The sequence below is a fragment of the Lissotriton helveticus genome, chromosome 7 (genome assembly GCF_964261635.1).
Source record: "Lissotriton helveticus chromosome 7, aLisHel1.1, whole genome shotgun sequence".
In the NCBI taxonomy this organism is placed as follows: Eukaryota; Metazoa; Chordata; class Amphibia; order Caudata; family Salamandridae; genus Lissotriton; species Lissotriton helveticus.
Window position 1 is genome coordinate 1,493,826,168 of NC_136068.1, and position 23,419 is coordinate 1,493,849,586.

General features: G+C 40.9%; 1 protein-coding gene across 11 annotated transcripts in view; it reads left to right on the top strand.

The window, feature by feature from the left end:
• LOC144767498 (uncharacterized) overlaps window positions 1-23,419 on the top strand; it is a 1,510,898-nt gene that overhangs the window by 1,394,313 nt on the left and 93,166 nt on the right. For 10 of the 11 annotated variants that reach the window (XM_078650905.1, XM_078650908.1, XM_078650907.1 and 7 more), the window contains one exon: window positions 15,666-15,781. The exons of the other annotated variant lie outside the window; for it this stretch is intronic. The gene's annotated coding sequence lies outside the window, so the exon portion shown is untranslated. Of the gene's footprint in view, window positions 1-15,665; window positions 15,782-23,419 lie in introns of those variants that run through there. 11 annotated transcript variants of the gene reach the window in all.

Here is a 23,419-nt window from a genome sequence, read left to right on the forward strand (position 1 = left end):
TGCCAGTTAAGAAAATAATCATAACAGTCATTTTCATTATTTTAAATCTTTTTTAAATGATTACTTTATTCTTAAATAATTGTGTGAATTCTTAACCAAGCTTTTGTTTTATTGATAGAATATTGTAACAATTTTAATTAGTTGAACAATAAAGATATCTTCTAATAGATATATGTATCTTAAAGGTATGTAGATGTACAGTTAGGAATAATAAATCTATACTCCCCTATGTGCACTTATATTTCAAAATTCTGTCCTCAATTTTCTTGTGTCACAATGTTCTGGTGGTCGATATTTATTAGGACAACCAGTATTTGGGAACGAATATCCCTGTAGTGCACAGCTTTAATGTTTGGTGAGCGCCAATCCCCCCATAAAATATACTTCTGGCTACGGGCCTGGAAATGCCCAAAATACCTTTCAAAAACACCCTTAAACAGGTTAGCTGGTGATTCTTCTTTATTTTGCTTACATTTGAAATCAAAATGTTTTTTGCCCCACAATGTCTCTTTCATGCATACACCGAAAACAAGAAGGTTTCTTCTGGTCCTTAAGACATATCTCACCCAATTACGAGGAATTGGGAAGGAAACTTAAAATAGGGAAAGTGGTTACCTCAATTATATATCTAACTGATATTGTGGAGCCAGTGAGGAATGGTATTGTCACTTAAAGATACACATTCATTCAGCCGATCCTCAATTATATGCGCTGAGGGGCTAGCAAAAGTACAGTGGGGCTGGATGAGATAGCATTTTTCTGACACACATTTATCCTTGAAGGATCAGTGCTTTGGGTATTGGCACTCCTGCCTAACTTCCCTACTCCCACACTGTCAGCCTGCTCACTCTATACTTGGATTACTTACACACCGTCTTGACAATAGGATTTTCCCCTTCCTACCTACCCAATCGGACCTTTATCCTATTGTCTCCGACATATGACAATTGTGTGCACTTTAACATATCACACATATTACAAAACAGTACATAAAAGGAGCAAAGGAACAAATAACAAAATGGGTCAGACTTCACCTTAATTTAGTTCAACGTGCTTACACATTTCGCTAAAATCACCAGGTCCAGCAAACTAACCTGTGGCTCCTGGGTTCGTCATATGGAGTTTGGTCCTGTGCTTGTCCCCATTAGTTCTTGAGACACTTCCTAGCACACAATGCACCAGGTTCTGCAAAAGAAAACACTTGTAAAAGCTCATAGAAATCTAGCACATGTTTAATGCAAACATATCAAGCAAGCCTAAAAATACGTTTTGTTTACAATGTCAGCGGACCAGTGCTTTGCCGAGTGAGAAGTTGGAGGACATAATGCTAAATCCTATACATTTTTTCACAACTTATATATATTTTCTTCAACGCAGTAAACAGATAAAAAAACATGATCAAACCAAAACTCAATACACATACTAAGGAGCAAGTGCCTAACTCTTCTTGTTAGAAGAATGTGAGAAGGGGGCGTGGCTTACTCGCGTTCGGGACGGACGGCTCTCCCGTGAGCTCCGCTGAGCTACGGGCAGGTACTGCATTTATATACCTCTAATCATCCGGCGGACGCCTGTGTCGTGTATTTCTATAGGTTCTGAATCAGTCCCCCTATTCCTGACCATATTCTGGTTAAACTAACTATCAAGTTAACTAACAGTCAGCCCATGAGGCATGAAAACCCCCATGATGCAGATACCGTTATCTGACGCAGTCACACTACGGCACAGGAACGTGTTATCTGATTAGGTCATAACGCTTGAGATCTAATTAGACAAGCGACATTCCTCCAGCCCCTGATAAGGCATACGACGTTCTCATAACAAATCAAACCTATGACAACCTGGATAATCCGTGCGGCCATTGTTTTGATTTCACAGAGAACTTTTGCAAAAGAATGTGCTAACGAGCAAGTCGTATGACATCTTTATTGACGTACCTATGTCCATCCTTACGTCAATCTCGGCACCTTTAAGGTATAAATATTGCCGACCTTGCCCTATGCAAAGACACGCGTGGTGACAAGACGGAGCAGCCACCCTTGCCGAAGCCGAGAGCAGAAGCAGACCCCGCTGGCAGCAGCCCCGCCTTCCTGACGCGCAGAGAGACGCGCTGCTATCTCAAGCCGAGAGACCCAGCACCGGCGCTTCTGGGCAGCCCTCGCAGGCAGCCTGGAATATCGAGAGCAGAGAAAGAGATACCATTCCTCATTCATCCTAACTTCCAGGTACAGAACTGAATAACCCCTCACAGAGAATTCCTTTAGTTATTCACTTGGCAAAAACAAACTTAACTTAAACTGTAACTTTCTATTCCCGCCCACGCATTAGACTTAGGTCAGGTACACGGGGTAGGCGTATTTAGAAACACCAGTTGAGTACGTTTAGTCAAATGTATATGTGTATGTAAATATATCTTAATCATTTTAAACATCATAAGGCTCAGAAACCATATCAATGTTTTTACAGTATTATTTTATACTATTGCTTTTAATGTATGCACTTTACTTAACTATAAGTATTGCAATAATATCGATCCATTTCTCATGTATGAGAAAAGAGACTGATCAATAAATAACACCTTTTTATTGAACACGCCCGTCTCTTCCTTTTCTCTACATTCTGATGAGACTAAGAATGCACGTACTGACTGAGTAAAATAATTGCCTTGTGCTCACACGACTCTGGAGATTGACTCTTGATTAGGGGAGAGCAAAGTTGTCATGTTCTATGGTTGTCAGAAACTAAATCCCTTCTTGTCTAATCAGGGGAGGTAATTCTTTCCTGAACATTCGAGAAAGTTTCTAGCGAACTCTGAGCTTAGCTGGCAAACCCAAAAATTAAGTCTAGTATCGACAGTAGTAGACCTAGTTAACGTCTGGCCTAGGCCTTTACTGCTGTAGGTACTATTCCAATGCGCAGAGCCTATTGGGAAGATAGGAACTACACTACATGGCGCCCAACGCGTTTGGAAAGGGCGATAAAACTAACGTAAGACATTTAGAGTAACTCAGTCGTGCTTTCTCACTCAGACCCCTTTTCCCAAATACTCCAAAGACGTCTGGAGTGGGTGAAAGGTTATATCCTCCAAAACCTCGCAGGAGGGAACTCCTATGTATGGTTCTTGGTCTAGTCAACGTTGAAGGATAAACAGTGTTCCAAAATATTGTGCATCTAATCTCTGTTTCCATAAAGAAACCTGATCTGCAAATAAACATAATACCATCCTGTCAGTAAAATGGGAGACAGTGATGAAGAAAGAGAGGCAGTTAGATTAGCAGCTGAAATAGCAGCAGCTGATGCTACAGCACTCGAAGCAGACCCGGATATAATACTCATCCAGGTCGCCAAAAGGAGATCTATAACCTTAAAACTTATAGAAAATGGACTGACACCTAGAGGTGGTACAGTCATATTCGTAATTGAGGCACACGAATATCGGCAGACAGAGGTATACTATACATGGATACATTTTCCAGCAGCTAATGCTGTAACAAAGTACTTCCACTATTACAAAATTGAGGTACCACCTGACATTTACACTCCTTTCGAGGAGGTGGAAGTACCACTCAAATTCCAAGAGCATTTGCTCTTATTTGATGGCGCCCTAAAACATAACAATCACATTACAAGGCTCGGTCCTTTAGGTAGACCAGGAGCAACGTGGCCGGTCCTAGCCGGATACACACCCCATCCAGACATCGATAGGATGCCTGCAGCTGAACTATTAACACAGCTGAAACAATTACTAAAAATTCATAGACAATTAGTTCAGTATGTAATGCGGACTTCAACAATTCAGCCAGCGATTAAACTACCACAGCTGACCCCTCACCAGGGGAACACAAATAAAATTACACCACAGAACATCCAATCCTGCCTAGGTAAAGTTCCAGCTAAACGGGAACAAATACCATTCTGGTTGGCACAGAAAATCACCCAAATAGAGGCGGTGTTTCCTGACACCACCCCATTAGAAAAACACAGGATTCTGACTATATGTCTCCCAATGGGAATCGCACCACATATTGAGGACTGTGACACTTGGGGTACAGTCTTTGCTTCCATCTACACAAAAACGCACGGTGTTCCATCCATTTCGGTAATACCAGATGTGCTAAAACAAATTCAGGATGAATACGGTCCAGAACCTGCTTTAACTCTTGGTATGAAATTACTGAAAGACTTCAAGCAGGTCTCGGCTATATTACTAGCCAACATAAAAGGTGAAGCAGCAAACGTGGCGATCCGCCAGAGGTTAAAAGAGACAGATATAGCAGACCAACCAGCTGAAATTGCCAGAATCATAGAAAAATCCTATGAGGAACTAGGCAGAGATAGTCTAGGTGGAATACCAGTAAAACCGCAACTGACTGCAAGTCCAGAAAAAATATTTTTTAATAATAATAATTCACCAAAAAAGAACTGGGATGGAAACAAACAATCCATTCCCAAAGAAAAGAAATTCCAGTCCAGAGGAAGGTCTCCTAGGCGAAGAGAGAAATCTCCAAACCAAAGACAGAGGTCACCGCAGAGTGACCCCTCTGGGAATAGATATAACCTTAGAAATAGGGATAATATTAAAAAACCTGATAGATATCAAGACATTGATACGCGTCCCTCTCAATCTTTTCAGAATTCCTCGCAGAAATCGGAAAGGAGAGGACGATCAGAAGAGCACGCCAAGTCCAAAGACAAGGAACCTGCTCAACTGAAAAAGAAATTACAATTTCCAAAAAAGAAGGTAGCCAGTATCAAGGTAGTTAACAATGCCGAGAATACTGAGGACACAACTGAAAAACGGAGAATGGGCTCAGACAATGCTAGACAGCGCAGCAGAGGTGAGCATAGCTCGCAAAGTCCTTATGAATCATCTGGAGACAGTGGACACGAATGAATACCTTCAAGTGGAAACTGCAGATACCAGAGTTAGCAAGCCCCACAAGATATACGAGATAACATTACGTATAGAGGGAGATAAGACTAGGAAAATAAGGGGACTATTTTGGGATAACCTCTCCAAAGGCTATGACATCCTTCTAGCTGAAAAAGACTGGCCACCAGAGTTTGTCAGGGAGTGCCCTCATGGCGAAGAAGTAATTATGCCTGCCTTCTCGAATCATATCCCGATTCATAAAAAATATACACTTGCTAGAAAGTGGGCAGTGGCCTTAGCACCTGCTTTATATAAAAATCACGTAGGATGGGATGAGGATTCTCCTCCTCACAAAATCCAGTTAAAATCACAACCAACTGCACAAAGGCAGTACCCAATTAAGCAAGAAGCTAAAAAACAAGTAAATGAAATACTAGATCAGCTAGAATACCAGGGGGTCATTGAAACTTGCACCTCACAAATGAACAATCCTTTGTTTCCGGTCTCCAAACCAGACAATTCATACCGTCTAGTTTTGGATTACCGACACCTTAACACATGTTGCAAAACTTTTGCAGTGCAAAACTCACACAGTGCTGCACTAATGAATAACATAGTGCGCAAAAAATACAAAACAACCTTGGACATCTCCAATGGATTCTTTTGTCAAAACATAGCACCAGAGAGCAGATATTTAACTGCATTCTCAGTAAATGGCACTCAAAAACAATTCTGTCGGTTAGCCCAGGGGTACAAGAACAGCCCGGGGGTATTCTCAGCGAGAGTAACAGAATTACTACAACTATATGATGATGAAGCATTATCTTATGTCGATGACATTTACTTAACAGATGATGACTTGGAGACTCACTTGAAAAGAGTGAACACCATAATTCTTGGGTTCGCTGCAGAGGGTTACAAATTCAACTTCAAAAAATCCAGAATTGCCCATCTGACAGTCCTATTCTTAGGATATGAGTTATCAAGTGAAGGCAAAAGCCTGGCAGACAATTTCCTAGAGAAATGTGCCGTTATCCAAGCTCCTAAAACACTAAAAAACTTACAGTCAATTCTAGGCTTCCTAAATTTCGGAAGAACATACATTGCAAGTTACGCAGAAAGGGTCAAACCCCTTTATGATCTAATTAAGCCAGACTTTAAAAGATCCAGTTGGACTCAAACACACACAGAAATTTTGAGATCCTTACAAACAGACATGCTAATTAAAACAAAATTAGAAACACGTGATAATACACGCAACCTTGTGATCCGAGTCATCCCAGGGAGATGCGGATTCACATACCTAACCTCTAATGAGGGAGATAAGGTACCAATTGCATTCAAATCACACATGTACACAGAAGCTGAACAGAAATTCAGTAATACAGAAAAAATCATTCGTGCAGTTCAAACCGCAATAGCTAGAGAAAAAGACATAGCTGACGGTAGACATATCACAGTCAGAACAGCAGAATCAGCCTTTGAGGCACTAACAACACCGTGTAATTTACCAACAACAACATTGAATCCGGAATGGATACAATGGGTGAATTCAATCACAACGGACAAAGTATACTACTACTTTGACCCAGAACTAGAAGAATTAAAAAATCTAAAATATGAAAAGACGTATCCTCTGCCAATCGACATTCTGCCTCTACGACATTACGCCTGTGTAATCTATACAGACGGACATGCTCAACCATCCGTTTGGGGAGAACAAGCATACAACCCCACATGTGAGATTACAAAAGAAGTGTGGCGCGGAGGTAAATTAAAACCTCTATTAACAAAATCACACTCAGTAGAAACTAATTCAGAAAAACAAACTGAAATAATCGCATTGAAAATGGCGCTAGATAATGCGGATCGCGAATTCCCGACACTTATAGTGTCAGATTCATATTACTGCGTCAAATCATATAACAGCGATTTGCAGACATGGATTCAGAACGGTTACAAAGATGACACAGATGCACCAATAAAGCAGAGACTGCTCTGGGAACAAGTAGCTCTTTTGAAAAAAGAACTACCAAAGACTCACGTGACTCACTCACTGAGTCATCAACGTGATGGCGTTCACGTTGTAGGGAATTCATTGGCTGAAGCAGCCGCAGCGGCAGCCACTAAACCGGCTCCCGTAGATCGAAAAAAGCGTACATTAAAATACATTGACGGTGAAACATTGCTGGCGGTGAAAACGTCATCAAAAGGCGACTGCTCAGCGTTACCGATCAACTATCCACTCAATTACACATACATCATAGATGCAAACTCCGTTCCTTTTGCTCGAATCCCTGGAGTGGGGGATAGAGTGATTCCAAACATGGACAGGAGAAACTTGTTAATCGCAGACGCACACATGGGCGAGGGTCTCAGACACCTTAAATTAAAAGATTCTCTGGAAGAATTACAATCACGGTACTGGTGGACAGGCATGAGCCTGCACTACACCATGTTTGTAAAAAACTGCCCAAACTGCAACAGAGATCGCAGTGGGGAGAGAAGCAGTTTAATACCTCGTCGTATCAAGGCAGATAATATTACCAGCAAAAAGAATGGCTTGCGATTAACATATACAGGCTAGTTTCCACTTATAATGTAGACCCACAGCACTCGGCTGACGTCCGGACTATTATACAAGATTTGCGAGTCTAAATGGCATATACGCTAAGAGCATGCTACGTTCGACCATTGTTTTCACTCAGGCAATCCAGCCTGGGGGGGAAACATGGCCAAATGAGCACAGCCCAGCGGGAATCTTCTCACTTCCTTCCTGAGGGTATGGGATGGTGTAAAGAAAAAACCAAGGCAGAAAGCAATCTATAATAGAAAGGATATTAGGTTCGGGAGCTGGGTGGGTCAAACATCTAATAAGTGTCCAACGTAGTCTAAATAACTTGCCAAGAAATTCTCTGAGGGGATTCAGTCCGTACGAATTATTATTCGGAACTAGGATGTTGATCTCTGACCTTGATAGTCAGACTTCAGTGGTAATAGAAAAAACCTTTGATGTCAAAGACCGTTTGGCTATTTTGCAGGACTTAAACAAAACAAGAAAAGACCTGAGCAACATACAGTTGAAACAACAGCCAACAACCACTGAAGAATCACCACCTGTCCCAGCAAGACCTGTCTGGATTCCAAAAGTCGGGGATCTAGTCAGGGAGAAGATCGCGGTAAAGAAGGAATTTGGGCCTTCTTACAGAAAAGCAGTTCCTGTCTTGTCTGTCAACGGGACAAGATCAGTTGTACTACCGCCACTTGCTGGAAAAAAGGAGAACCGAGTTGTATCCATCGACCTGGTAAAACCACAACATGTGGCCGATAACAAACGGTAGGCCAAGTGGACTCCCAATAAGTAGCAGAACACCAAGGTTTGCTACCAGTACAGAGGTCCTATCAAAGAGGCTCATCACATTCGAAACGCCTACAGAAGAACAACAAGGACTATGCAACAATGCAATAGAACTCAGACCTCTGAAAACCCAAATAAAGACATTTAGCAGAGACACACCAATCTATACTGAAGTACCAAGTGAAAATGCAAGAAACAAAAATCCTGAACCAATTGGAACAATTGACAGAACTGCATCTGGTTACTTCATCAACTTCGATGATTCCTCTGAAGGTTTCAGCGAACAAAAGACACAGCCATCATCAAAATCCTTTAAAGACAAAGCTAAGGAACTTTTGAAACAACTGAAAGAAACATATCTGGTTTCTCCATGGATTGAATTTTGGGTGGGTTTTGGTGCATTTATCCTCATACTTTGGCTCATCATGGTATTTACTTTGGGACGCTTCATTGAGGGAAAATATGCTAAAATGGACACAGCAAGTCAGAACATCAACTTGATCCTCAAACCACACACATCTTCACACGTCGAGAAAAGAGAACTTTCTCCAGAACTTTCTTCAGCCAACTTCACAGCCAATCCGATACCTGGTGGGGTAGCCTGGGACAACACTGACTATGAAATTTATGGTCCGGTAGAGATCCTGAAATATCCACACCAAATCAAGATCTCCTTGAGTGACTTTGCAAAACCAAACTCATTTGCTGATGATTGGGACTTTGAAAGTATTAACAACATGATGTCTGACTTAGTAATGTCTGCTAAATTTACAAAACATGATTATTTGCAAGGTTCTACAAATTATGATAGTATGTATTGCTATAACCATTATGGTAACCATTTCTTGCATAAATCTGCACAACCTAGAAATGTTTTAAATTATAATCAATGGGAACATTGTGCAACACCTCCAAAAGGGAGTTCGAGAACCGTTTATGACAAATATTCATACTTTCAAGGTTTTAACACAAGTAATGCTGAAACATTTTATTACAAATTGTCAAACAAGACAGGGATGAAAACCATGATAACCAACACAAAATTGATATATTCAGATTCATTCTTTGAAAAAATGAATACTTTTGGATTTGATTATTGGGACAAAAATGTTGATTTGAAAAGTGTTTGGGGTACAAAAGAATGGCAAGTACAGGGTTTAGAAGCTTTGTTTAGAGCCTGCATGATCCCAGAACAAATGATATTTTTAAATGACACTGTTCAACAAACCACCTGTCTTGGCTTAGCCAAAATCAAAGATTTAAATAACCTGTCTATTCCAAAGCCAACAATGTTTAGCAATAACTCTGATACAGATGAAGAAATAGACATAAACCATATACTTAACCAAAACAGAACACATCCTGATTGGAAACAATGGTTGATCTGGCCCACAGATACAAATAACTGTCAAGATAGATTCCTGAATAAAACACAGGGTTTCAAAATGACCAGGCCAGACCCTAGATATCCTCAAAGACATCACCCAGGGATAATAACAACCTACAGTGTGGGCAAATTATGCCTTCAATGGCTACAGACTTCCACACTGCCTGAAATTAAGCAACACCTAACTTTACTTACTGATGGTGCTGACTTGCGTGATTTCATAATGGTACCACGCAAACAGCGTCAAAAGCGTTTCATAGCAGCCTCTGTATATGCAGCATACAATGAGGCCTGGAAGGTTACTCAAATTGAAACAGCAGAGAGAATACGTGAAATTGATCGTATTAATTTGGAAAAATCACTTTCTGTAGTGGACAATGGGTTAATGACTCTGTCCTCCAGAATGTTTTCATTGGACAGCATTGTGTCTTCAGCAATCGACATATTATCGCAAGACTTACTGTTATTACAACATGGTCAGTCACAATTGCGTTCCATTGTACAGCTTGGCTGGACGTTACAAAATCTGCGTTCAGGCTATGTGCCTTGGCGTTTAATCAACACAACGTCACTATTCCAAATCTTTAACCTTACTGATAGACAAATCGGTATGGCGCAAAAGGGTGCTGATTATACAATCTTGAGCATTGAAAAACTAGAAAGATTACCAATGACAATGTCAGAACGACCTGTCAGTGAATGGATAATCCACGGAATAATAAATATTCCAATCTCAACCTTCAGGTTTCAATACTGCCAAAATTATATACAGGCTGGCATGTACGAGAAATTGGGAAAGGGGTACCTTAAAACAACTTGGAACCTGCCCTATTCACATGCATGTGTCAGTAATAAAGGACAGAAAGTGTTTCTTAGTGGCAACAATTGTGCTATGTCACTAAGCGGCACGCTTCTGTGTAACGGAATTAGTTTGCATGGAGCCTGTGAAGGGAATTCATACAACCTTTCATGTCACCAGCAAGGCGCACCTGCAACTGAAATAGAACCATTCTTTCAAAGACTCTATAATGGGAGTTACATTCTTATTGTAGACCGCAGATGTTGTAGTCTTATGCCCGGGACTCCTTATCTAGTCACTACGACGGCCAAGGTCAAGTGCTGTGGACGTTCTTTGTTCCCCAGCTCCTTTCCAGACAGGGAGGCAAGGGCATGGCCCAATTTGAAAGTTACTTCTATTCGAATAGACACTTTAAGCAGAATGAAAACAGTGCTTCTTCAGACGCCTACAAGGCTCACGTCATCTAAAGAAACGTATGATCTACAAGTCGCAAGGACGACTGCAGAGATACATACATTATTATCAACCAATTCCCCCGTACATTTCGCGGAAATCCTGAGCGAAATCTTAAATATTTCTGATACCACTGGGGTCTCAAAGGTATTTAAGACAGTATTTTCGATGGCATTAACACCATTCAAAGCCATACTGGGTATTTTTCCAGATTTCGTCCATTCGATTTTTGGCGGACTTCCCTTGATCCTGGGACTAACTGCAGGAATCCTATTCCTAGTCCTTATTTTTCGTTATGGCAACCCATGTCACAGATCAAACTCTCGCGACAATGGAAGATACGATCCTAGCCATTGGATACCGGGACCGGATATCAAAAATCCTGGGACTCTCCCGGCTTAGAGACCTAAACATGACTTGGTTTCTATCATTTCGACCAATGTGGCAAAGGTGTGTTTTACCTGTACTAAGGTGTCTGCTATGCGGAGAAGAATGCGTGTTAGACACCTGTCTGACGCTACAATCGGATGCGCCGGTGGATGCAGATACACTGTTGGTTCCTACCAAGGTTCACGCTTTGTGCTGCCCTCAAAGGCTGCCAATCCTGATGACGGCATTCCTGGAATCTTCACCACTACGATTGAAGAGTAGTGAAGTTCAAGATGAAAGCAGCATCGAACAGGTACGACCTTCTGTCAGCAATGCAAATCAGAATGTCAATGGAGACAATCATGCGCACGAATGCATGGTTACCCCTATTTCCGACTTAGTGGAACTTTCCCATGAAGCTGTTGACAGTTTTTTCGAAAGCCTGAATGATATGATGTTCTCTCCGGAACGGAAATAGAGACTTTTGAGTAAACTCGCACACGGCGTTTCCTGAATTCGGCCTTCAACTTTAAAAATAAAGTCACATGAACAATTACAATCCAGTTCACGGACAGCGATTTTTTCAGCAAGCCCCTAAAATATTTTTCTATATATATTTTTTTCCTGGGACACTGATCTTCTGCTTAAAGTAAGAAACTATTCCTAGAGAACTAAGATTTCTATTTTTAGATACTTTATAGACTTTATAGACTTTAGCTGCCCGCTGGTATGTTCACAAATATATTTTATTATGTGATGAAATGGTCTCGAACTTCCTTTCTGTATAGCCATATTGAGAGCCATTTCATGTGTATTTCTCGTATACCAATAAGCAATAATGCATAAAAATGCGTGTTTACTTTTGCATTTAATTCATAGCTTAAGTGCATACGATATATATGACTGCAATTTTTCAGTATATTTGAAAATTTCAAAATGCATTTATGTATTTTGGGGTGGTAAGGTATACACTATACTCTATAGTATGTTGTACTATGTTATACTATGCATAGATTAGTAGATATGACCATAGTTAGCGTGGAGTGGGTGTCGTGTATTTCTATAGGTTCTGAATCAGTCCCCCTATTCCTGACCCTATTCTGGTTAAACTAACTATCAAGTTAACTAACAGTCAGCCCATGAGGCATGAAAACCCCCATGATGCAGATACCGTTATCTGACGCAGTCACACTACGGCACAGGAACGTGTTATCTGATTAGGTCATAACGCTTGAGATCTAATTAGACAAGCGACATTCCTCCAGCCCCTGATAAGGCATACGACGTTCTCATAACAAATCAAACCTATGACAACCTGGATAATCCGTGCGGCCATTGTTTTGATTTCACAGAGAACTTTTGCAAAAGAATGTGCTAACGAGCAAGTCGTATGACATCTTTATTGACGTACCTATGTCCATCCTTACGTCAATCTCGGCACCTTTAAGGTATAAATATTGCCGACCTTGCCCTATGCAAAGACACGCGTGGTGACAAGACGGAGCAGCCACCCTTGCCGAAGCCGAGAGCAGAAGCAGACCCCGCTGGCAGCAGCCCCGCCTTCCTGACGCGCAGAGAGACGCGCTGCTATCTCAAGCCGAGAGACCCAGCACCGGCGCTTCTGGGCAGCCCTCGCAGGCAGCCTGGAATATCGAGAGCAGAGAAAGAGATACCATTCCTCATTCATCCTAACTTCCAGGTACAGAACTGAATAACCCCTCACAGAGAATTCCTTTAGTTATTCACTTGGCAAAAACAAACTTAACTTAAACTGTAACTTTCTATTCCCGCCCACGCATTAGACTTAGGTCAGGTACACGGGGTAGGCGTATTTAGAAACACCAGTTGAGTACGTTTAGTCAAATGTATATGTGTATGTAAATATATCTTAATCATTTTAAACATCATATGGCTCAGAAACCATATCAATGTTTTTACAGTATTATTTTATACTATTGCTTTTAATGTATGCACTTTACTTAACTATAAGTATTGCAATAATATCGATCCATTTCTCATGTATGAGAAAAGAGACTGATCAATAAATAACACCTTTTTATTGAACACGCCCGTCTCTTCCTTTTCTCTACATTCTGATGAGACTAAGAATGCACGTACTGACTGAGTAAAATAATTGCCTTGTGCTCACACGACTCTGGAGATTGACTCTTGATTAGGGGAGAGCAAAGTTGTCATGTTCTATGGTTGTCAGAAACTAAATCCCTTCTTGTCTAATCAGGGGAGGTAATTCTTTCCTGAACATTCGAGAAAGTTTCTAGCGAACTCTGAGCTTAGCTGGCAAACCCAAAAATTAAGTCTAGTATCGACAGTAGTAGACCTAGTTAACGTCTGGCCTAGGCCTTTACTGCTGTAGGTACTATTCCAATGCGCAGAGCCTATTGGGAAGATAGGAACTACACTACACCTGACTTGCGGAGATATTCACGTCGGAATATGCCCTGAAACGAATAAAGACGGATTCGACGTCTCTCTTGCCGTTTTCCGACTACAGCTTCATTCGGCAATTTCCTTCATCGTCAGGACGCGGGCGGCCGCCATTTTGACCCGCCAAGCCCGCGTCCATTCTCCTGCTCCTCGGCTGCACCCTGCTTTCATGGCAGTCTGCCTCCACACGACAGCCATATGCTAAATGCCTCTCAATTTTCACTTACAAGGTATGGCACAACATTTATTTTTCTGCCAGCGTTTCTAATTAATTATCTCCTCAAAAATCAACTTTTATGGTTTTGGCGGCCATTTTGAGTGCTGGACTTGTCAGGCTTTTATTTTCTGCGCCACCTACGAATAAGACTGTGTTTTTACATCTCTGAATGCTGTCCACCTTGTTTTTTTCCCATCTTTTAACATGATCCATTGCAAATTCGCTGAAATAGAGAGCATTTGTCCTTCATGTGAGGGTATTTTTTAACATTACTGTGGAGTCTGGGCATTCAGTGTAGGTGTGAGCTGCAGTTGCCATTTCTTTATTGCTTCCCTGTGGTTGTGGCCTTCAACTTTGTGCTTCTGCGGATCCCTACCTGTATTATTGGAGTCTTTCCCGCCATTTTTCTTCAGTTGTCATACTATTTCTTCGACTTTTGCTGCGCTATCGAACCGGCGCAATGTCTCATGACGCAAGCAGTACCAAATCTACCCACACAGGCACAAAACCAAAAATACCTAAAAATGACCGCCCCTCGCCTATCTATGCGTCTCCTAATCCTGTTTTGGATTCCATTCTAGAGGAGGTACGGGGTCTACAGCCTTTCATGTCTGCTACTAATGAGAAGCTTAAACAAATTGAGGAGAGATGGGTCGTTATGGAGGGTAAAGTCCTGAACCTAGAACAGCGTGTCAGTGATATGCAGGACTCTTCTTCTAAAATTCCCCAATTGGAAAAAGAAATTCAAATGATCAAGCTCCACACAGAGGACCTTGAAAATCGCAATCGAAGGAATAACCTGAGCGTATATGGTGTTCCGGAGAATGTTGAGGGATCGGACATGGTGTCGTTTGTTCGAAAATTCCTGCATGATCTTCTGGACCTCCAACCTACGTCTCATCCTCTAAATATCCAGCGAGCTCGCCACCTAGGACGCCTCACCTCCAATGCCTCTAAACCTCGTGGTATTATTATATTATTTCTTTAGTTTACTGAACTAATGACTGTGCTCAAATCTGTCAGACTCAAGCGTCGTCTTGTATGGTCGGGACATAATATCTTTATTTCACAGGACCTTTCCAATGCTACCAATGCCCGACGAAAATAATTTTTGAATCTTCGTCCTCAAATGCGGCAGCTGAATATTCAGTATGGTATCCTGCATCCGTGTTTCTGCAAGATCACACATAATGGTCGTACCCGATCCTTCGATGATCCCCAGAAGCTCCATGCTTATCTACAGTCTGTTTCCTCATCTGCAATGGAAACTAATGTTTGATCTCTCTCTTGCAAGCTTGAATTTGTTGTGGTTATCTGTTTCCCCTGGCTCTGCCATGGTTCTTTTTATGTGTCATCCTCTTCCTTGAGGTTTCTTGACTTCTTCCTATTTATGCCTGTTATTGCTCTTCCGTTGCTCAATGGGACCCCTGTCCTCTTTGGCGTTTCCTAGCCGCCGATGTATTGGCTATTTCTGTTCTCTCAGAACTGGCTTTTCTGCCTTGATCTGTCTTCTTGTTTCTTTCCTGTTGCTTCTTTCTTTTTTCTTTCCTTTCTTTCTTGCTGTCTCTTTTTCTACATTTTTCCTCTGACTTGGGCACTCCCTCACTTTTTTCTCCCTAGCCTGTCTTTGTTTTTCGTATTGTGGCTTCTTTGGTTTCTGGTCTCAATCACAGTGACTTTGGTCTTATTGAATATGTTTACTCTACATGTATTGGGTATTATCTCACAGTGTAATGTTTCTCTTTTCTATGTCCTCTTTTGTAGATGTTTTCCTGCAGTGTGTTAACCCCACGTGTACTGTCCCATCCTTCCCTTCCATCATGTGCAATTTTGTGACGTGGAATGTTCGAGGTCTTGGTCATCCTGTCAAGCGTCAGAAGGTACTGTCTCATCTATCTAAAATTAATTCTCAAGTTGTTTTTCTCCAAGAGACTCATTGTACGGATGTTGAATCTTCTAAATTAAAAAGGCATTGGGTGGGTCAGTTGGTTTTCTCCCCTGCGGTTAACAAAAAAGGGGGTGTTGCAATTTTGTTTCATAAGGGGTTATCAGCCCAAATGTTATCCTCTCAAAATGATGACGAGGGACGCTGGGTAATGGCAAAGGTTATGATCCAAAATACGACTTTAGTTCTACTAAACATTTATGGTCCAGTTCGACCAGATCCAAAATTTTGGAACGATATTAAAATCCTTATCTCTACTATGGACTGCCCAAATATTGTAATAGCCGGTGACTTTAATCAATGGTTAGATCCATTTTCGGATAGGCTCTCATCTCACAAATTTCAATCTGATAAGACTCATAAATGTTTCCAATCTGCCATTGCCTCGCGTCTTCTTTATGATGTATGGAAAATATGTAATCCTGACACCCTTGAATATACCTTTTTCTCGAATGTCAATCATACCCGTTATAGAATAGATTATATTATGGTTAGTAAATCCCTCCTTCCCTCCCTTAAAAATCTGATATTGGATCCATTTTTCTGTCTGACCATGCCCCTGTGCATGCAGCCATTAAACTTACCTTCACCTCTTCCAAATTCAGTCGATGGAAATTCAATGCATTTTTATTGTCTGATGCTGTTTATGTTAAGGAAGCTACGGCTTTTATTAGTGAATTTTTTTCATTAATTACCCCTCGGACACCTCTATTCCTAATAATTGGGATGCTTTCAAAGCTGCTTTTAGAGCATTTACTATTTCGTACGTTACAAGAAAGAAGAAAACTAACAGACTCAACTATGACAACCAACTCAAGAATATTAAAAGTCTTGAACACTCGTATTTTTCCTCCAAATCAAAGGATGCTCTTCAGAGTTTAATTAAAGCCAAGTCTGAGTTAAATAAAATTGCTACAGTCGAGGCTTGTAACACCCTCTTAAAAATTAAGTCCAAATATCATGGGGGCCAAAACAAAGCGGGTAAAATGTTGGCAAACTATCTCAAAATCAAATCTGAACGTAAATCGGTTGGTCCTATTTTTAATGATCAAACTAATAAATTAGTTTCCTCGGATGAGGACATTGCGGAAGTTTTTCATAATTATTATCATAACCTTTATACAGATGACACTTACCCATCGGATCCTAACCTAACGTCTTTTTTTGAAGGTCTCCCCTCTCCTCCTTCTCTTCCTGATGAATTTGCCCAATTAGAGAAAGATATTTCCCTTCAAGAAGTCCTTCAGGCCATCTCTTCCCTCAAAAAATCTAAAGCTCCGGGTCCTGACGGCTTGCCTATTGAGTTTTATTCTGCATTCCATTCCATATTTGCACCCAAATTACTTCAACTTTTTAATTCATTCATTTCCTCTGCCAAAGCCTCAGGCTCTTTCTTGGAAGCCCTAATTATCATAATTCCCAAACCTGACAAGGATCACTCCCAATGTAAGAATTATCGCCCAATCTCCCTGATTAATTATGACTGTAAAATGTTCGCTAAAATTCTTGCTTCCCGTCTAGATGCTCTCATCCCCCTTTTGATTAAAACTGACCAGGTTGGCTTTGTAAAAGGTAGGTTGGCCTCTGATAATGCCCGTATGTTTGCCAACATTATTTCACACAGTAAATCCTTTAAATCTCCCCTTGCAGCCCTGTCCCTGGATGCAGAAAAAGCCTTTGTTCGGATCAACTGGCAATTTATGTTTCGGTCCCTGCAATGGTTTGGCTTTGGTCCCTTTTTTATTTCCTTAGTTAAGCTCCTTTACTCCTCTCCCGTGCTAGTATTTTTGTTAACAACCAGTTTTCTTGATTTTTTTCTTTGTCTAGGGGCACAAGACAGGGTTGTCCTCTTTCCCCATTACTATTTATTTTATGTCTCGAGCCCTTTTTGGAACGTATTGGAAATAACCCCAATGTCCATGGTTTCAAACTAGCATCTGTTGAAACGAAAATCCCTGCATATGCAGATGATATCCTAGTCTATGTGGCTAACCCGGTCTCGTCTTTACCACATTTCATGGATGAAGTTTGTTTATATTCTTCCATTTCAGGTTACAAACTCAACCTATCCAAAACAGAAGTCCTACCCCTAAATTCCATTTGTTACCAATACATGTTTGACTCTACAGACTTTGCTTGGTGCCCTTCCAAAATAGAATACCTTGGTATTTGGTTTTCCACTTCTCTCGCTGACACACTTAAGTTCACCTTTGATACCCTTGTCAAAAAACTCCAGTCCCTTCTCCAAAGCTGGTCTCCCTTATTTTTGTCCTGGTGGGGTAGACTGAATACTATTAAAATGATGATTACACCGCATATTCTTTATACTATATCAATGCTCCCCATAAAAATCCCTTACTCATATTTTGCCCGTTTGAATTCTATATGTTCCAAATTTTTGTGGAATGATAAGCACCCCCGCTTTGCTTTGCAAACACTCATCCGTCCTAAAAATGAAGGAGGTGTCCGTTTTCCCAACTTCAAATTATATCACTCTGACTTTATGATAAAACAATCCTTCTCTTTAGCATATGATTTTTTTACTTCACCGGTTCCCAGATGGGTGGTGTTTGAACGTTCCCTGTTGAAAGACTTTTCGTTTCAACATGCTGTCTTTATGTCCAATTGTTCCTTTTTGTCCAAACATCCGGTACTGAAATATTCTCAGTCGCTGTTGCATGACACTTTTTCCAAAGACCTATCTCCCCTTCAATGCTTCTTATCATCCATTGTGTGGTATAATAAGTTTCTCAAATATAAGGGCAAGTCTTTCTATTACAAATACTGGAAAGAAAAGGGGATTTCTTTTGTGCATCAATTCTTTTCCAATAATTCTATTCTCCCTTTTCATGAGTTGCAAAATATTTATCAACTGCCCATTTTGTGTTTACAGGAGTATACCATCATAACTAATGCTATTCGCTCTCACTTAACATTCCTTTCACCGCCCGATGTTTTACCCTCCTTCTCCCCCTTATCCCCACTTTACCCTTTGTTCACCCTACACCAACCAAAAGCTTCCCTTGTATATAAATTATTGGTTTCCAATGTTTCTGATCGCCCCAAGTCCTTTGTTGAGACTGCTTAGGAAGCTGATTTGAATGTCTCGATACCCGTTGATGTTTGGGATCGTTTATGGTCCAAATTATTTAAAGTTTCTATTGCTGCACGCATTACTCAATCCCTTTTTTTCATTTATCATAGAGTTGTTTTTACACCTGTAAGTATTTCCAAGTTTCCACCTTCTTCGCCCTCTGTATGCTGGTCTTGTTCTTCCAAAACAGGTACACTTAAGCATCAACTGTTTGACTGCCCCTCTGTCTTCTCATTTTGGAAATCTATCTGGGATATATGCATGCGTATGTTTCAATGTTCTACTCCATTCACGTTAGCAAATGTATTTTTAGGTTCTTTATCAGATTATATAGATATGGTCTCATCTAATGCTAGATTACTTGATCTGTTCATTGCTATTGCATTTAAAGTGATTTTATCTTGTTGGAAAGATAACTCCAAAATTTCTGTTATAACTTGGTGGAATTTCATATGTGACGAGCATAGGATTTCTGTTGCTTCTTCTTCTTCTGTCCCTTTAAAAATTAAATCCGATCTCCTATGGCTCCCCTTTGTTACTTACCTCTCTTCTACCCATCCCACATGAGTTCATGACCTGTTTTATATTTGCATATTCCCTAATTTCATGTGGCTTCTTTTTCTCCCCTTCCATCTTCATTCTCTGTCTTTTCCCCCCTTCCCCACCTCCGCCTTTTTTCTTTCTCGCTCTCTCCTCTCCTTCTTTTCTTTACTTTTCTTTCTTCCCCTCATTGGTTATTCTGGATTTTTCATTAACTCTATTGCCTCATGTTTTAACTTATCATATTCATCTACATTATTGTATGGCTCTGTTTGTGTTTTTGTTAAAACTTAATAACAATTTCTTAAACTGAGAAGAATGTGAGAAGCCCCTGAGAAGCAGTAGTGGCTGGCAGGTAACGGGTGGTGGGTGGGGGTGGCAGGCGGGGTGGGTTGTGGCGGCAGGGCAGGACTGGCGGGCAGGGGGAAAAAATATAAAAATAAAAACTCTTCCCTCCTCACAACCGCCGTTCGCCATCTCACCTCCGCTGCTTCACCCACAAGGAGGAAGCACATAGGCTCCCCTAAGCCAACACAATGCTGAAATGCAGCGCTGTGATTGGTCTGAGTGCTGTGTTTTGGCACTCAGACGGGGACAGGGAGCCTGGCATTGTTCTCCACCAGGCTGTGCATTACAGCCTGGTCGGGAACAACGTAAGTGCTTATGACTGTTTGAACGGCCCCAGATGTCCGGCCAAGCAGTCATGCGCACTTAGTGTGCACAAATCAGTCTTCCCCCTGTGCCACCAGCCCCGCCCTAACCCCGAACCTACAAAACAAAAATGATAATAACAACGTTATTATTATTTTCTTTTTTCTTCTCCCTGCTCTGAGAGAAATGGGGTGACGCTCCTCTGCCTTAGCGGAGGAGCCACCCCTGTTGAGAAGTAGATACACTAGGGGTACTATAAAAGCTGCCCACTAAATCTGCAGTTCTTTTTTGGCAATGGCAACTTCAAAACAAGGCTACACTTACTTGAGCAGTCAGGTTAAATGTGCAATGTACAACACTGAAATACAAAACGGGTGTATGTTTAAAATGTGTGCCAATATGCAGTTTTGGTGTGTTTTAAGTAGGTATACTAAGAATGATTTCACTAGTTATTATCATGGTGTGTAGGAAAACAGATATTGATTTTCTAGATATACACTTAGAGGTGGAGAAGGATGCCTTAACAACATTTATTTTTTATAAATGAGACAGCAGGGAATACAGTACTACATTCCCGTAGCTGCCATCCACAGTATGTAAAATGTACATCCCTTCGGGGAGTTAGTAAGGTTAAAAAGAAATTGCAGTACTGATAGAAAGTTCCTAGTTAGATCCTATTACAAGATTTAGGGCTAGAAGTTATCCCAACAAGGTTCTAATGAAGGCAGTGGAAAGACTAAATATAACTAACAGAGAGAGGCTGTTTTATGGGACACTTTTGGGCAGAATATTCTATTTTTACAGATGTCATCAAATATTTCAACTCTTCTTATGGGAAAGCCTCCTACTTCCTACATACTATATATCCATATAAGGCAAATATCGAGTAGTTTGAACATTATTCTTCCTGTTAACCCGGTGAGCTTTACTTCAGTTCCAAGAAAAATTAAGGTGATGGTGTAAAAAAGTAACACAAATCCTCATATTCCTTAAAAAAGGGGCACCTCTGCCCCTCAATATACTTCCTTTCTTGGTGACATTAAGTGTAAATGGTCAACGGATCAAATAAACAGTTGCTTACTTTCTATTAATCAAGATGTACCACCAGTTCCTCACTCATATTGAGGCCCCCTGGTTCAATGGTCTCCAGGTTAATTATATATAGTTATTCCATTCTGTGAAGTTTCATACAAACCCTTTGGTGTTTTCTTACTTTATCAAGGCCAAAGTAGGTAAGGTGTGTCCAGTCCCCCTCCTGTGTTCCATTTGGAAATGTCAGGTCACTGAATTTTTGGGGTCCCTGTTGTTAATGGACCTTATGTGTTAGAGGATACGTTTCTTGACTCGAAGAGTAAAGGGACACTCCATGCAATATACCACATGATCTGCCCTACAAGTAAAGTAGTTTTTGCTTTCATAGGGTTTCTTATGGAATAGAACATCATATGTCTTTCTGTTTGGACTATATGTATATGCTTTGTAGCTGTTACAGGGATAGAACCCTTTGTGTTCTCCCCAAATACATTTCCTGGATTCCCATTTGGAAATAGCTCTGGATCAGCATGTCCCTTATGTTCGTGCTCCTGCTATATGTGGGGAGATTCTCCTATGTACTTCCTTATGGTTTCCTAGTTTTTCAGTATCTCCCAATTACTGGCTAAGGTTCTAGCTACCCTCTTTGACTCCATATTAAAGGTTGTGATGATTGTAACTCTACCCGGGGTTTTCTTCACATCTTCCAAAAGTGTCCCATAAAACAGCCTCTCTCTGTTAGTTATATTTATTCTTTCCACTGCCTTCGTTAGAACCTTGTTGGGATAACGTCTAGCCCTAAATCTTGTAATAGGATCTAACTGGGAACTTTCTATCAGTACTGCAGTTTCTTTTTAACCTTACTAACTCCCCGAAGGGATGTACATTTTACATACTGTGGATGGCAGCTAAGGGAATGTAGTACTGTATTCCCTGCTGTCTCATCTATAAAAATAAATGTTGTTAAGGCATCCTTCTCCACCTCTAAGTGTATATCTAGAAAATCAATATATGTTTTCCTACACACCATGATAAAACCCAGATTGACTGTGGATGGCATCTAAGGGAATGTAGTACTGTATTCCCTGCTGTCTCGTTTATAAAAAGAAATGCTGTTAAGGCATCCTTCTCCACCCCTATGTTTATATCTAGAAAATCAATATTTGTTTTCCTACACACCATGATAAAACCCAGATTGAGACTGTGCTCATTCAGATGATATCAGATCTCATACATCACTTCAACAGTCACTTGCCAAATAAAAAATACATCATCTATATAACAGAGCCAAATTATAACCTTCTACATAAATTCCAGCATTTGGGGGCCCATAGACATATGCTCCTTCCACCAGCTCATCACTAGATTGGCATAGCTGGGGGCGAAGCAGGTGCCCATGGCAGTCCCCTGCATATGCTTATACATCACATCATTAAACAGGAAGACATTTTCGTCTAAGCAGAATTTGGTCATCTCAATGAGCATTCTGCTATGTTCGTACTGTGTTCAGGGTCTTGATTTTCCAAATTGTTCAACTTTTCTCAGGCCATCTTGATATCTGATACTGGTATATACAGATTGTATTTCTAGTGTAACAAGTATATATGTTGATTTCCATGGATTCCCAGAAAATCTGTACTATCTTGTAAGTATGGGGTCAATTCTTACCAAATTGAAACAGACAATGGTTAATGTAGACAGATGTTCTTTCCAGGAGACTGCCAATTGCAGACACTATCGGCCGGCTCAGTGGTTTCTCTCTGTTCCTATGTACTTTTGGCAATGAAAGAAAAGTGGCGATAGCTGAGTGTTCTTTTTTAAGCAACTGCTACTCCCCATGTTCTAGAATCCCATCATCTCTCCAAGATAACTACATAGCATGCTATTTGTGGTCAAATCCTTGTGGTAACCTTTCTCCACAATTGTGTAAAACATGGTTGTTGTTGTGTCACTTCTGTGTATAGTGTTTTACTCCAAAGTATGATTTACCCACTGTTAGAAACGGGACCCCCGGCGGGCCAACGCTCACGCCAAAGTCAGTCAGGGATCGCCATTTCTAACGTCAGGGCAAGGGAGTTACACACCAAGATAACCCCTGCTCACCCTCTAGGTAACGTGACGCGAGCAGCAAGGCTAATCTCGGAGGCGATGTGTAAAGCGTTTGCGCGCGCACCCCAGCGACAACACCCTAGGCCCACCACAAAGGAAACTCCACACAAGGTTATATCAAAAATAGCCTTTGTATTATAATAATGA